A 13,954-nucleotide genomic window follows, 5' to 3' on the forward strand; every position below is an offset into this window, starting at 1 on the left:
TAAATTCGCCCTAAAACGCTGGACGACAGGTGATTAGCGTATTTGAATTACATACTGACTTTGACCTTAAGATTCAATTCTAAACTTGAATTGAGAGCTGATTCAAATGACAATTCATAATTATCATAACTAAAAATTAGTGAAAACCCTACATATAATGATCCCGAAGCAGGCGACTTGCTTTCCTCCCCAGCTTACTCGACATTTTACTCCAATAACATCTATCGACTTAAGGACGCAGAATGTTACCGGCAAGCAACACTCTGGTGCCGCACCACACACCCGGCGGGTCGGGCGCATCACCACAATAATGAACACTGTACTCTGCCCCCAATCTGTGCACGTGTCACGCGCACTAAAGACGCAGCATTACTTATGCCCCAGTAAGCCCTTTGTCCGAGATAACACAGAGGGCATCTGTGGGCTCACCCATGAGGCCTGGATGTTAGCTGCTCCCGCTGGCACACCCGTTTCAGGTCGAAATTCACCTACAGAAATAGTCGGGAATCAATGGCCAGTTACCCTTCACGCATCGGGCCACTCTCACCTATGACTAACACGACACGGCCACCCGCATTATCCTGCCCAACCAGACTCTGTGGATCAATGTCCCTATGGCCTGACTTACATATTGACGATTTGGCATTATATCATTCTGGTGACGGTATCACGCCGAACTCAATCTCCTTAGAACGGCATTCAGCCTTGATCCCGACCTGGAAGAAAGAATCAAGGAGGAAGGGAATCGAAAGAACGATTTTAACGCCATCGACGATGCTCTTAGAAGCTATTGCTCGCTTTACCTCCGCAGGAACACTCTCCTCTCATTCGTCCTGGTCCGGCCAAGGACACTGCCCTCTGTGCGTCTCCACTATTGTAGGATACGGCAGATTCTGACTCCTCGCCTTCTCCACTACTGCAAGCGCAGTGGGTTCTGAGTCCAAGAGTTTGTCCATAAACGCGCAGCCGCGCGCTCCCGCGCACTTTTAGACGCTGTGATAAACCCGATCAAGACCCGAACCGGAACCCGAGTGGGTCCAACTAACCTGATCGAGATCACGCCCCACGCCACCACGCAAAAACCTTGAGCCCTTCAGATTAGAGCAAATCTAACCAAAGATAACTTTACCCACTATGTCGTATTAAGTTTCTCACCCGATCTGTCCAAATTCCAAAATTTCTGCACCACAGTCTGCTATTAGCGATGGAAATGCGCTGTTTGTGGACAAATTGTCTTCCTGTCCACATCGCAGCGTTCGGCGACGCCGCGCGAACGAACCTCATCGCCAAGAAAGGGGGATATGGGCCTCGGCGAACAGACACTAAATCCATGGTGCGTGAAACGCCTAGAACCAGGTCGCAGGTCCGCATCCTCCGCAGAATTCTCGACCATAAAGGTATCAAGATGACAATGAGCGCGATGCAGAGCGCCAAAGTCTACCAAACATTCTCGGGCGACTGTCGCTGCAGTGAGCTTCCGGCCAATCCGAGAGCAAATGCATATGTCGCTGATTGATGATTGAGCAACGCAACATCTGTCGACACAGCGCCGATAAATCTGCTCTGTGCACTGACCTGGACCAGTTCTCACAAGCCACCGAAATAAAGTAAGGGATACAGACTGGGCGTGGTGAACTGAACCAGGTCAGGACAGCCTCACACTTTCAACCCCCCAGGGAGGCTTGCTGTGTCCAAGACACATCTCCCTGGGTGCTGCACCTTTTCTTTTCGCTTATAACAAAGGAACCGCCGGGTGACACACATAAACTACTAAACCAATGACTCTAAAATGCCTCATTCCCAAACATATAGCGTTCATCTGTAAATAACTGCTTAATAAAGGCTTTGGGATGAAGAAGGAACCGCTTATATAATCTTCAATAATCTCTTCTAACAGATATTGCCTGGCAAGCTAACAGGATAATGCATGTTTGATATCGAATCAGCTTACAATGTTTCCAGTATCGTGGTGAATGAATCTGTGTTTGCTCAATGCACGACAGTGTATTCACGATAAGTTTGATAAGAACAGAAGTGCAGAAATGTCAATTTAACTGGGACAAAATATAACGTAAACCGAGTCGGAAGCAAAGCGTGACACGCCCTTCGACTCCTCGTGATTGACCACTGCCCGTGGCACAGCCCAAAACTTGCACCTCAAAACGCAGGAACAGAGCTTCAGAGACAGACGAGTCGGAGTTGAGAACGAGCCGAGCTCGGAGTCAAGCGGAGTCGGCGAAGAACTTTTCGGGTCGCTGCGGCGAATCGCTAAGCGAAACGGAGAAACTTCTCGGAACTGAGAAGAAGACTCTGAACAAGAACGACCCGATATTCTTCGACCGTCCGCCCGCCACATCACTCCACGGACACCATCACCTTTTCCATAACCAACCCGGCCGATCCAAAGCGACCACTCGTTAGAGAGACTTCATTCAACGTCGAAAGCCCGACCACGCCATCCCACGGACGCAGCTCTGCCCAATCAGGGGCACGCCTCGGGATTTTCCCAGACACGCCGAAAGTGGTAAAACTACCTTTCCGTTTCTACTGAATTGGCGACACATATGTTTAGGCGAACCTAACTTTGCTTTGTTGGTGTTCTAGTGCGATCTCAGAACTAGCTAACAGACTTTAGACGGTGACAATTATCCATTTCCCTTCCAACCGTAATGTGTGTATGAATGCATGTGTGTGTGTGTATGTGTTTATGTTTAGTCTTCTCAGCGTAGTTTGTCAAATAGTAGGTAATTGCTTTTAATAAATTGTGTTTCATTATTACGGAATTCTTGCTTCAGTGTTGTGTAACTGGAAAGTCAAACTCATGCCAGATCCGTTGTTACTTCCAAGCTCCGAGGCAAAGCCAAGAATCCAATTGGATTTATTTTGTTGATCACAGAGTAAATTCATATTGTAACATACATTTAAATTGCCCTAAACGCTGGACGTATTAGGTGATTTAAAGGTATATTTGAATTACATACTGACTTGAATCTTTTTTTAAGATTCACCCCCAAACTGAATTGAGAGCTGATTCAAATGACAATTCATAATTATCATAATTAAAATTAGGTGTGAAAACCTCACAGAGTTTTGATTATAAGAAATACAAGTTAAAAATTTCAACAATGTTTTTTCACAATCGACCAAAATAAACCATAAACTCTCTCTATACTGGCTGCTAATTTATTTCGACATATCAAACTCAGAATGTGACAGACGACAATTGACAAAGCTGTCAGGTTTCATCAAGACTCCAAATGTGTGATCACTGAACGTTTAATGTCTCTGCAATTCTATAAATTAATGCACAGACAGAAAAGATGATTTGTACTTGGTGGCGAAACTGTGAAAATATCATTAGTATTTATAAAAAAATGCTCTTAAACATTGACTTTACGGATCATGAACTTACCTGTTTGGCGCTGAGTCTTCTCTGAAGTTGTCACAACGCTTTGGAAACTAATTTTGCGCTGTTGTGCCTGAAGACATGAAAGATTACCAATTGTTCATTTCATAACGCTAAGTCACATTGCTATATTAGTTGTCATTAGGCTTATTTAGAAAATTTGAAACAAATATGGATTGTCATTATGGGCTGAATACTGAAGATTGCAGAGATTCATAATAGCTGTCACCGTATTTTATGCACACACACACACACACACACATATATACACATACACATACATACACACAGAGTAGATTTATGCTCTCACCAAGAATGCATTATTTATTCAAATTAGTGATGCAAAGCTGAATTTCACCACATAATTATATTTCAGTGTCACGTGGTACTTCAGAAACATTCCAATATAAGCAAAAGAAAGTTCACCTTAATCACTATTTATATGAAATATGTATCTTTGACGTTCAAATGTATTTCCTGCAACTTCAGGTCAATTTAACGCGTCCTTGCTAACTAACAAAGAAAATGAAAATTAGGAAAACACTGAAATAATTTTAAATATCAGTGTTCTTTCTCTCTGAATTGTGGTTCATTCCTTTACACTTGTTTCACTAAATATTGCTTTGAAAAATAACGCTTTAACGGTTTTAACACAAAATCAGCATATTAAATGACTTAATGATTGTATAATTGTGTTATAATTTATGTAATACATAAGATACAATAATATTACACAATACCAATATAAAAATAAAATGTTATTTTTTTTTCTAATAATGTACATTTAACAATATAAACAATCTAATCTGAAAATAGAAAATAACATAAAATCAATCACGCTAAAAAAATAATAACAATAATAATCACTCAGCTAGATCTTCAATCATAACACTTAAGTTAGTACAGTTAAGGTGATTTTGCGCGTATGTGTATACATTTACATTAGTGAGTCACAGGGCTATCAAAAGAGATCTGGAGATGGTTCTCCCATCATTGAAATGAGGCGTTGGGACACCAAACCTGCTATCTCTCTTATAGTGACTGCAATTGTACTTCCCTGTCCACACGCTCCTGCAACAACAAAGAAAGAAATGCAGATAAAAACTGTTCGCTCATGTTTTTTGAAAACTAAAAATAAATAAGCAGAAAAGACAAAAACAAGCTAAGCGAGAGGACTCCTAAAGACCTCTATAAGGGCTGTATTCCTGGACTGACCCACAAAATAGGATCTCAGGTGAGCAACGTGAGAGCTGATGTCCTTCATCCGCTTCCTTCTTCACTCCTGGATGTGGTTTTGGGTGGATTGATGACTCACCGTTGCATAGATACTGTAAAAATAATTGACAGACTTGTTGCTTTGATTACCTGGAGTCTATACATGATTGCCAGTGAGGTTTCTTTTTATTACACTGGAGCCGTTGTAACACCAAACATGGTTTTCTCAGAATCAAGCCAGCCGAAACCAGGGCCTTGAACTCCAGACCTCCCAAGAGCTGATAATTGATTTGGCGAAGATGACGCAGCTTCCCTCTGGAAGCGTGTTTCAAAAGTGACTGATCACTGATCCAGCCTGAAAATACATGCATGCAGTAAACAAGACATTTTTTATCTATTACATTTGGCGACAGAAAAAAGGAGATAGAAAAAAAGCTAATGAATACATTTTTCAGTTATTTTCAAAAGTATTTTGAACGAGTTGTTTTCAACCAGGCATCACCGTTTCTTTTCACAGAATAACGAATTGCATGCTAAGCAGTCAGATTGTGAGTGGGCACTCAACAGAGACTTTCCTAAACTTAATCACTGAAGCTCTCTGCGTGTGGATTGCTAAAGCTGACACCAAATCGTTCTCATTCTGATGGATTTATCTGCTTCTTTGACAATCATCAGATCCCCGTCCACCTCTGATCGCTAAGTACCACGGGTATTCACTCAGCTTGGTTTAGAATCTTACATCACTGTTATAGGTCTTCAGGTGGCCTGGGGGTTAAATGTATCCAAACACATCAGCTGGTCACTGGGGCTCTCAGAGATCGATTCTTGACCCCCTACTTTTTCCAATATACAACGGATGATCAATGGGTCCCATCACACAGGCGCATAGCTTCTCTTACCACTGCTATGCTGCTGATGCACACACAGCTCTACCTTCGCTTCAACCAGATGATCCAATCAGCTTCTGGACTCATGCTGCCTTTTCTACTGGATAAAAGATCATCATCTGCAGCTCAACCTGGCCAAGATCCGATCTTTCTTGTCTTCCAGCCACTCCAGCCTCTACAGCATGACTTCACCATCCAGCTGCCTCGCTTTTGCCACTACTTCCCATCAACTTCAGTCAGAAATCTTGGTGTAATCTTAGATGAACAGCTGACTTCTCGCAAAGACGCACATCAGAAAGATTGTGTCCTTTCTTACGGAGCATGCTGCACAACTTCTAGTCCAGGCTCTTTGTACTTTGTAGGTTGGACGTGTTTCTGGCAAGACTTCCTGCAAGCACAATCAAACCTCTACAATGATTCAGAAAGCAGCAGAGCCGACATGTCTCAATGAGCCCAAAAGAGCCCATGTTAACCTCTTCCAATCTCTCACCTGCCTCCCGGTTTCAAGACACTGTTGCTTTCATAGAACAGTGCCACAGGCTCCAGCAATTCGCTACCTCCATTCACTATTACAAAGCTACATCCTCCTGAAGTCTGAGATTCTGCGAGTGAGCGCGCCTCGTGGTACCATCGAAAATGTTTCTCCAGAACATTCTCTCTTCGCTTTCGTTCCTGGCTGGTGGATGATCTTCCTAACCCCATCCATAATGCTGATCCTCGTCAATCTTTCAACCACAACTGAAATCTCTTTCAGCTTAGTTTTACTTAATCCTGCAAATTAAACAAAAAAATCCCATCTCAGTATTCATTCCTTCCTTCCCAGCTTGTACTTATTTCTGAACTCTGCCTGAGGCTTGGCAGGCGTATTACGAGCACTTCCTCCTGTCTGCTTGCCTCTTTAAGATGAATCGCTTTATGTATTCCCAATTGTAAGTCGCTTTGGATAAAAGCATCAAGCAAAATGACTAAATGTAAATGTAAATGTATTTTTGAGAGTGAAATTATGACTGTTTTAACTTGTGGGCGAAGCCACACATATAGCCAGTTTAAACATGAAGCGACAGAACGAATACGTGCACACTAAAACAATTTCAACGCCTTACACACGGATGATTTAGTGTTCACACCATGGACTAGTGTGCTAGCAGTATCAGGATCATTTGTTTTCAGCGGAAGACCCGAACTGTCCTGCAATGGCGCAAGGTTTGAAAGGTGAATTGACAAACTTTCACCACAGGTGGAGCAAAGCCTGTAAATAAGTAAGTAAGTAAATAAATAAATATGGTATAAAATGGTATACAGTTAGTAAAAATGACTCACCCTGGTGCACTTTGCAGGCAAGTTTAGTTGTGTCACCGGATTGAACGTAGTCAGCTTTCAGTTGAAATCATTATACATTAATAATGCAACAACATTACGCAATTTTATAATAAGAAAATCGAAATTGTTAAATAGATAATTATCGTTAATCATACCGCGCGGATGTTTGGAAACGGTCTCTGGGTCTCCAGGTGGAATCTCACCTCGTGGAGACTCGCATGCCTACACTACCACACATTCAATGCAGATTTATTTACGACCAGTTAACCATCCAAACAATTAAAAACAACGACTTTACAACAAGCAGCATACTAATTACAAAGACTCATAAACACGCGCAGAGACGCTGCTTGTTTACCTTCTGTTACCTGGACGACGTAACTTGATGATGACGCCAGTCTCAGACGTCCACCTGTCAGAAAGTCGATTTCCAAATTAAGCGTGTTTGTTTTATATTCTGAAATTATCCTACTGTCCCGGTTACATATCTGCATGCAACAAAGATCTACGCTGTACGCGCTTTAAACGCGAAAAGTTGTTTTGAGAAAAAGTGAATTAATAGTTTTAAAACGTTAACTGGGTACTAAATATGAAAGTAATCGACTCTAACGTAACGTTGGCGAATTTCAACGGTTAAATTAAATGTAAATGATAAAATAAACTTTGATAATTCTCTGCGAAAAAGAAACGTTTGTGATGAGCGTTGTTCTTGATTGGCGATTTGTCGCCGGTGAGTCTGACGTCAGATCCAGTCATCCGATCCGTCATCACTGCTTTGATGCAAAAGGGGAAGTTGGGAGGAACCGAGAGGAAGGAACATTGTGGGCTTTAAAACATCTGAACGGTTATCACTTCATTTAAAATGTCTTTTGCTTTGTTTTTTAACTAAGCGCACTGTTGCTCAGATATTTTTTATTGTGTTGCTTATTTTAACGGTTTATTTATAAGGTGTCACGCTTTGGTGCGCGCGAGCATAGCGCGCGGCCTGTTCTTTTCTCTTTAGCATTAGCACCATTAGCGCTTTCGGGATCCGTTTGAGCGGAGCGTCTGAGAAACTGACAGACCCGTTAAAGTACCGCTAAAACACAGTCGGAACGCGATCGTCATTGAGTTTTTACATGTGTGTATTAAAGAGAAAGACAAGGAGACGTAGTATCATTAGCACTGTTAGCGCCACAAGCCAGCAGGCAGCTCCAGCTTCATATCTTGCCCATTAAATGCGCGTACTGTTAAATAATGGAGTGATTTTACTCTGCTATGACTCTGAAACCGAAGCTATTACTAAATTGTGCAGTGGATACTTTATTAACTGATCGGCTGCTGTTGGTTTTTGAAGAGCCAGATTATGCTAAACGTTAAATAAGTCACGTTTCATCAGTACTGTTTATTTAATTTGAGCATATCCTATCATTTTTCGTGTAAATAAATAGACATTTATAAAAGTATTTTAATTTGAAAGCGTTTAGGGGCTATTACAAAGCACTGATTGATAATTAGCGTCAATAATAGTTTTGCACTGTCACTGTGTCATACTTTCTGTATCGCATAAGATATAACAGGGTTGTAGGTAAAAGTATATGTAGTGTAGAATGTAACGTAGGCATTGGGACTGTGTTCAAATAGCATATGACCACACTAGTCTTATACTGTTTCTGCAGTATACATGGTATTTGTACTTTTCTGAAATGACCTACTATATTTTAGTAGTTTTTAATATAAACACCGAATAGTGAAAACCTTGTATGTCTACATTGTAGTGTGTCGACTCAAAATGCGAAATTAAGGAATTAAAAAGTAAAAAGAGAACAGTTGGATATTTTTTTTTTTTTTTTTGCCCACAATAAATATTCTTAACTTTTCTGTTGTTATTAATGGGCTTTTGCTTATTGTTTCTTAAAGTTTTATTAATACTAAAATAATTTGGCTGTAAACAATATATACAAAAGAAGGCCATTTCTACCACAGTGAAAAACATTTTAGTTTTTTTTAAATATATATATATATATATATATATATATATATATATATATGTGTGTGTGTGTGTGTGTATATATGTTGTAATTTTGACATTGTCATTTATATAATGAATCATGACTTTTTCATAATTATTATTGTCAAATCTAAATTTTATTTGTCACATACACATACATACATGGTAATCATGCAGTGAAATGTTTTTACAACCGTCCAGCGTCAGAATAGAAACAAAATATATATCTATAGAAGAAACAAGAAAAGAAAACAATATATATATAAAATATAAAAAAATATATGTACACAAAGTGTGCAAAGTATAAAAAGGTAAAAAAGAAATAAAGTTTAAATATATAAGTATAAAATATGGCGCCGTATTTAAAAGGTAAAAAATTAAATAAGTATAAAATATAAAGTCAATTGTGTTTCATAGTTCTGACACATAATTCATGTCACTTTCATGTTTTGTCATAAATATGCCTCTCATAATTATAATTTATTATCTAATTATGATTTTCCCTGTGTGGCAGAAATGGCCTTCTATAATATACAGTAATATTCTCAGCATTTCATCCCCATCGTGGCTTTGGTTTTGTTTGTGATCTTTAAGGGCATGAGGCTGATGTCATTGGGTTTTTGGGTCAATGCACAAAGGATATTTAAGGCTTAACACAGCGGCGGTTCCTAAACAATGTCTGTTGTCTATGATTTAGTCATGTGACCACATTGGTATGGATGTAATTGATGGCATGACAAACCGCAACAATAGATGTTCTTACCATATCAATGTTACAGTCTCACATGAGCTGAAGTTCTGGGCCTAAATTATGCTTATTACAGAATATAAAATATGGTGCATGTTTTCTAATTGGCCACAAATGTATATTGTGCAACTCTGGTTATCTTAAGGTTGTATCTGGCTAAGCCTGATATATTGCATTATGTAAGTTAACTTATGCGTGATACTAGATCATTAATGTTTGTTCCTGCAGATCTGGGAGTGACCGTTTGAGAAGCACCTCTTGACTTCAGTACAGGAGATTGGGGCTTAGGGTCATGGCAGGAAGAGGTGGAGCAACAAGACCCAACGAACTGAACGCCCGGCAACAAAATCTGTCAGTTCAAACTAGTGCTCTTGGGGGAGTCTGCTGTGGGGAAGTCAAGTCTAGTCCTTCGTTTTGTAAAAGGACAGTTTCACGAGTTTCAGGAAAGCACAATAGGCGGTAAGACCTGCATTATATTGCCTGCATATAATAACTAATATCTGATGACGCTAATGCACTTATGTATGGGGGAGTTTGAACAATATTGTGCATTACGGTAATGATATATCACTAGTATTATGTAACTAAAACAACATAAATAAATAAAGGAGCGATTGTATTATCACTCTGATTTGTAACAATATTAGCTATGGTTTGTTTTTACAAGTCATGTTTTATCAAATGTTTATGGATAGGCAGTACAGCTGTGTGTTATGGTACTAGTTATTTTTATTGTATAAATCGTGATGCGTAAATCTTATTACGGTAACGATGCGTTACAATATAATTACTTTTGCACTAATTTACTTATGGATGGGCAGAATGACCAAAATTGCTTGTTGTATTTTAATTGTATTGTAAGTTGAGTATATATTAAAAGCTGAGCCAATGGTTAACAGTTAAACAAATAAAACAACCAACTAATATTATAAAATAGATATTTAATTGTACATTCTTATTTGAAGAGCCACATTTGTCATCGTAATAGTCACGTGATACACAATGTTATCAACATCTCAGTCGGCTAAAACATTTCTATCGTTGGTATATGCAGGCATATTGCTCAGCCCCTAAGTACCTAATGAACTCCTCTCTCCACTAGCTGCCTTCTTGACTCAGACAGTATGTTTGGATGACACAACAGTCAAGTTTGAGATCTGGGACACAGCCGGCCAGGAACGCTACCACAGTCTGGCCCCAATGTATTACAGAGGAGCACAGGCTGCCATAGTGGTGTATGACATTACAAATGAAGTGAGTCCTATGTTCCAATTTTTCCAATAACAATAACTCTGTAAAATCTACAGAAGACAACGCTGTTGTCATTTAGCCCAAGACGGTTCAGTATCGATTCATTTCAGTTCAAATACGTTTTGAGATTGAACTTCCTCCCGAGTCAAACTTCTAAACTGAGCTGCAAAATGACTGCGACCCGAGTGTGAATGCGGCAGGGTGGAGTTACTTACTCGCATGCAAAAGATGAATATATGATTTTTATATGAATACAAAAAAACATCCCACTTAATTCTAGAGTTCACTGAGAAGGTTTTTGAGAAAAGTAATTATTACAAAAAAGCATGATAAACCTCTGAATCCAGAAAATGCTTTAAGAGAAATGCATGTTGTTTTTGTGTTGTTTTCCTTTTAGGAATCATTTGCACGTGCAAAAAACTGGGTGAAAGAGCTTCAGAGACAAGCCAGTCCAAATATTGTAATAGCTTTGGCTGGAAACAAGGCAGACCTTGCCAACAAGAGAGCGCTGGACTTTCAGGTTTGCGATGTTTGAACAGCCACAGAGGAGCAGACGCTTCCTGTTGGCTTTACAAATGAGATGTGGAACTGTTTATAAACAAACATGCAATGCAGACCTCCAGTCGCTTAGAGCTGTTTGTTTAGAGTCTGAAACCCTGACAACTTTTTTTTTTTTTTTTTTTTTTTTTATGGTTCACAGGATGCACAGTCATATGCAGATGACAACAGTTTGCTCTTTATGGAAACATCGGCAAAGACTTCAATGAACGTGAATGAGATTTTTATGGCCATTGGTAAGTTTATCGACCAGTTTTGGTAAATAGTTCTACACTGCCATTCAGAAGTTTAGGATTGGTATGATTTTTAGTCTTTATGAAAGCGCACATTTTTAGTTTTGATCAATAAATATACAGTGAAATCAATAATGTTGCAAAATAACTTTTCTATTTTAATATATTTTAAAATGTCACTTATTCCTGTGATGCAAAGGCAAGTTTCCAGCATCATTACTCCAGTCTTCAGTGTTACGTGATCCTCAGAAATCTAATATTCTGATATGCTGTTTAAAAAAAACATGTTCTGGTTGTAAATACAATTTAATGTTCAATGAATGGTTCACAAAAAAAATAGAATTTGCTGTATATTTTATCATTTGTTTTTTCTTCAACTAAGGTAGATCAGATGTGATAAAACATTAGCCACGTTTAAATCTAGACTTAGAATTCATCTGTTAGCTATTTTCCGAATGAGCACTGTGTCATCATTAAGTTTTTAAATTCTGTGTTTTACTGTTGTGATTTTTTTTGTTGTTGTTTGTTTTAGTGAATCCATTTATTTAAAGCCTTTTGACTTGTGCAAGAAATGTGCTATATAAATAAACTTGCCTCGACTTACCTAAACTGATTTAAAAAAAGGAACGTAGCATTCCATCACTTGCTCATCAATGTATCCTCAGCAGTGGATGGGTGCCGTCAGAATGAGAGTCCTAACAGCTCATAAGAAACAAATCCATTAATTACAGACTGCTACTTCCGGCTAAAACATCCATCCATAATATTGTTTTCTCCAATGAAAAAAAATAAAAAAATGAACCTGAATCAGGTGAGAAATATGAACACGGTCTATAAGTAAACACTGTCTGTTCTAAACCCATTCACTGCAGAGGATAAGCCGTTGATGTGATGCTAACGTTCTACTAAATCTGTTACAGTAACTCAATCGTGATCTTGGATGGCTTGAGTACATTTTTGGGCGAATTATTCCTTTAACTTGCAAACATAATGCGACATAATTGGTTACATTTACAAAAATACCTCGTGGCTTTTTGCACCTTAGCAAAGAAACTCACTCAAGAATGAGCCCTAGCCTGCAGGTGCCAACACAGGACGCAACAGAGGTGTGGATCTAACAGAAGCGGCACAGCCTGCGAAAGGTCCCTGCTGTAGCAACTAAACAGCGATGGTCCTCACCTCCTAACCAACCGCATCACATCTGGACATGGGGCTCCTCCTTCCAAACCTCGCTCCCTGGATTAGCTAAAGACTCTGTATAGCTGTGTTTCTAATACTTTTTTTTTTTTTTTACTTTTATTTTTAAGAAAAAAATGTAAATCAGCAGTCTACTGGATGCATGTATCACTACAAATGCTAAATACACATTTTAACTTAATTCAGCAGGAGAACAAACCCGGATGAAAGCATGAGAGAGAGAGAGAGAGAGAGAGAGAGAGAGAGAGAGAGAGAGAGGAAATATTGAGTGTGTTTGTATGAGTTTAGTATGTGGAACTGATTATAACCTTATAACCAGGCCCAGGCGCAATCTGCAGATTAAAACAATGTGTTAAACAAAGCTATCCTTAGTGGTAACTGTAAGCATAATCAAATTTAGCAAACTAATAAACCTCATGAATGCATTACAGTTCTGTGGAAATCTGCATGCAGATTTCGTGTAGGCCTGTTTATGAATCAAATTTGAATCGGAGAAAGAGTTCAAGAAGTTGGTTTCTGGTTGTAGTTTGGATGCAGTAGCTTCATATTCTGGTTAGGCATTCCTCAATGCACCCGCTGTGTCCTTAGTACACCACATATTGCAGTATGGCCATGATGATATTGAAAATATTGGGCCTTCAGGAGCATGACTCAAAGTCATCCAGCTCTTTGGCAGAAGGGATCTTACAAATGGCTTGTTAATCGATATTGTCTTTCGGGATAAAGAACAAATCAAGGAACACAGTTGGTAAAACATGTTCAGCCTGCTGTATGAATGATGATTATTATTAATTAGGACTGTATTGTCATTTCTGTGTTATGCTTATACACTTATTGCCAGGCCCAGATGGACTCCTTTCTGGGGTAAAATCTACTGAACTCCATTGGTAGCTGTGCATATTAAAAAAAAATGTGCAAAAGTATTTATTTAAAAACGTATGGGGAGGTGCATGCAAGCTTCTTTCAGCCCACAAAAAAAAATTTCAAGATCTGAAAAAATAAATCTGAGATGGTCTCATAATTCTGACTTTTCTCACAACTGAGTTAGACTCGCATTACTGAAAAAGCATTTAGAATTTTGACTCTTTGTTGCAATTCCAAGTTCATACAGTCAACGTCTGAAGTGGATCAAAAAGTTGTCATAAAACA

General features: G+C 39.0%; 1 pseudogene; it reads left to right on the plus strand.

The window, feature by feature from the left end:
* Positions 1-7,608: 7,608 nt before the first annotated feature.
* Positions 7,609-11,673, plus strand: LOC122359821 (annotated as a pseudogene).
* Positions 11,674-13,954: the final 2,281 nt, after the last annotated feature.

Source organism: Puntigrus tetrazona, chromosome 16 (genome assembly GCF_018831695.1).
Source record: "Puntigrus tetrazona isolate hp1 chromosome 16, ASM1883169v1, whole genome shotgun sequence".
NCBI lineage: Eukaryota > Metazoa > Chordata > Actinopteri > Cypriniformes > Cyprinidae > Puntigrus > Puntigrus tetrazona.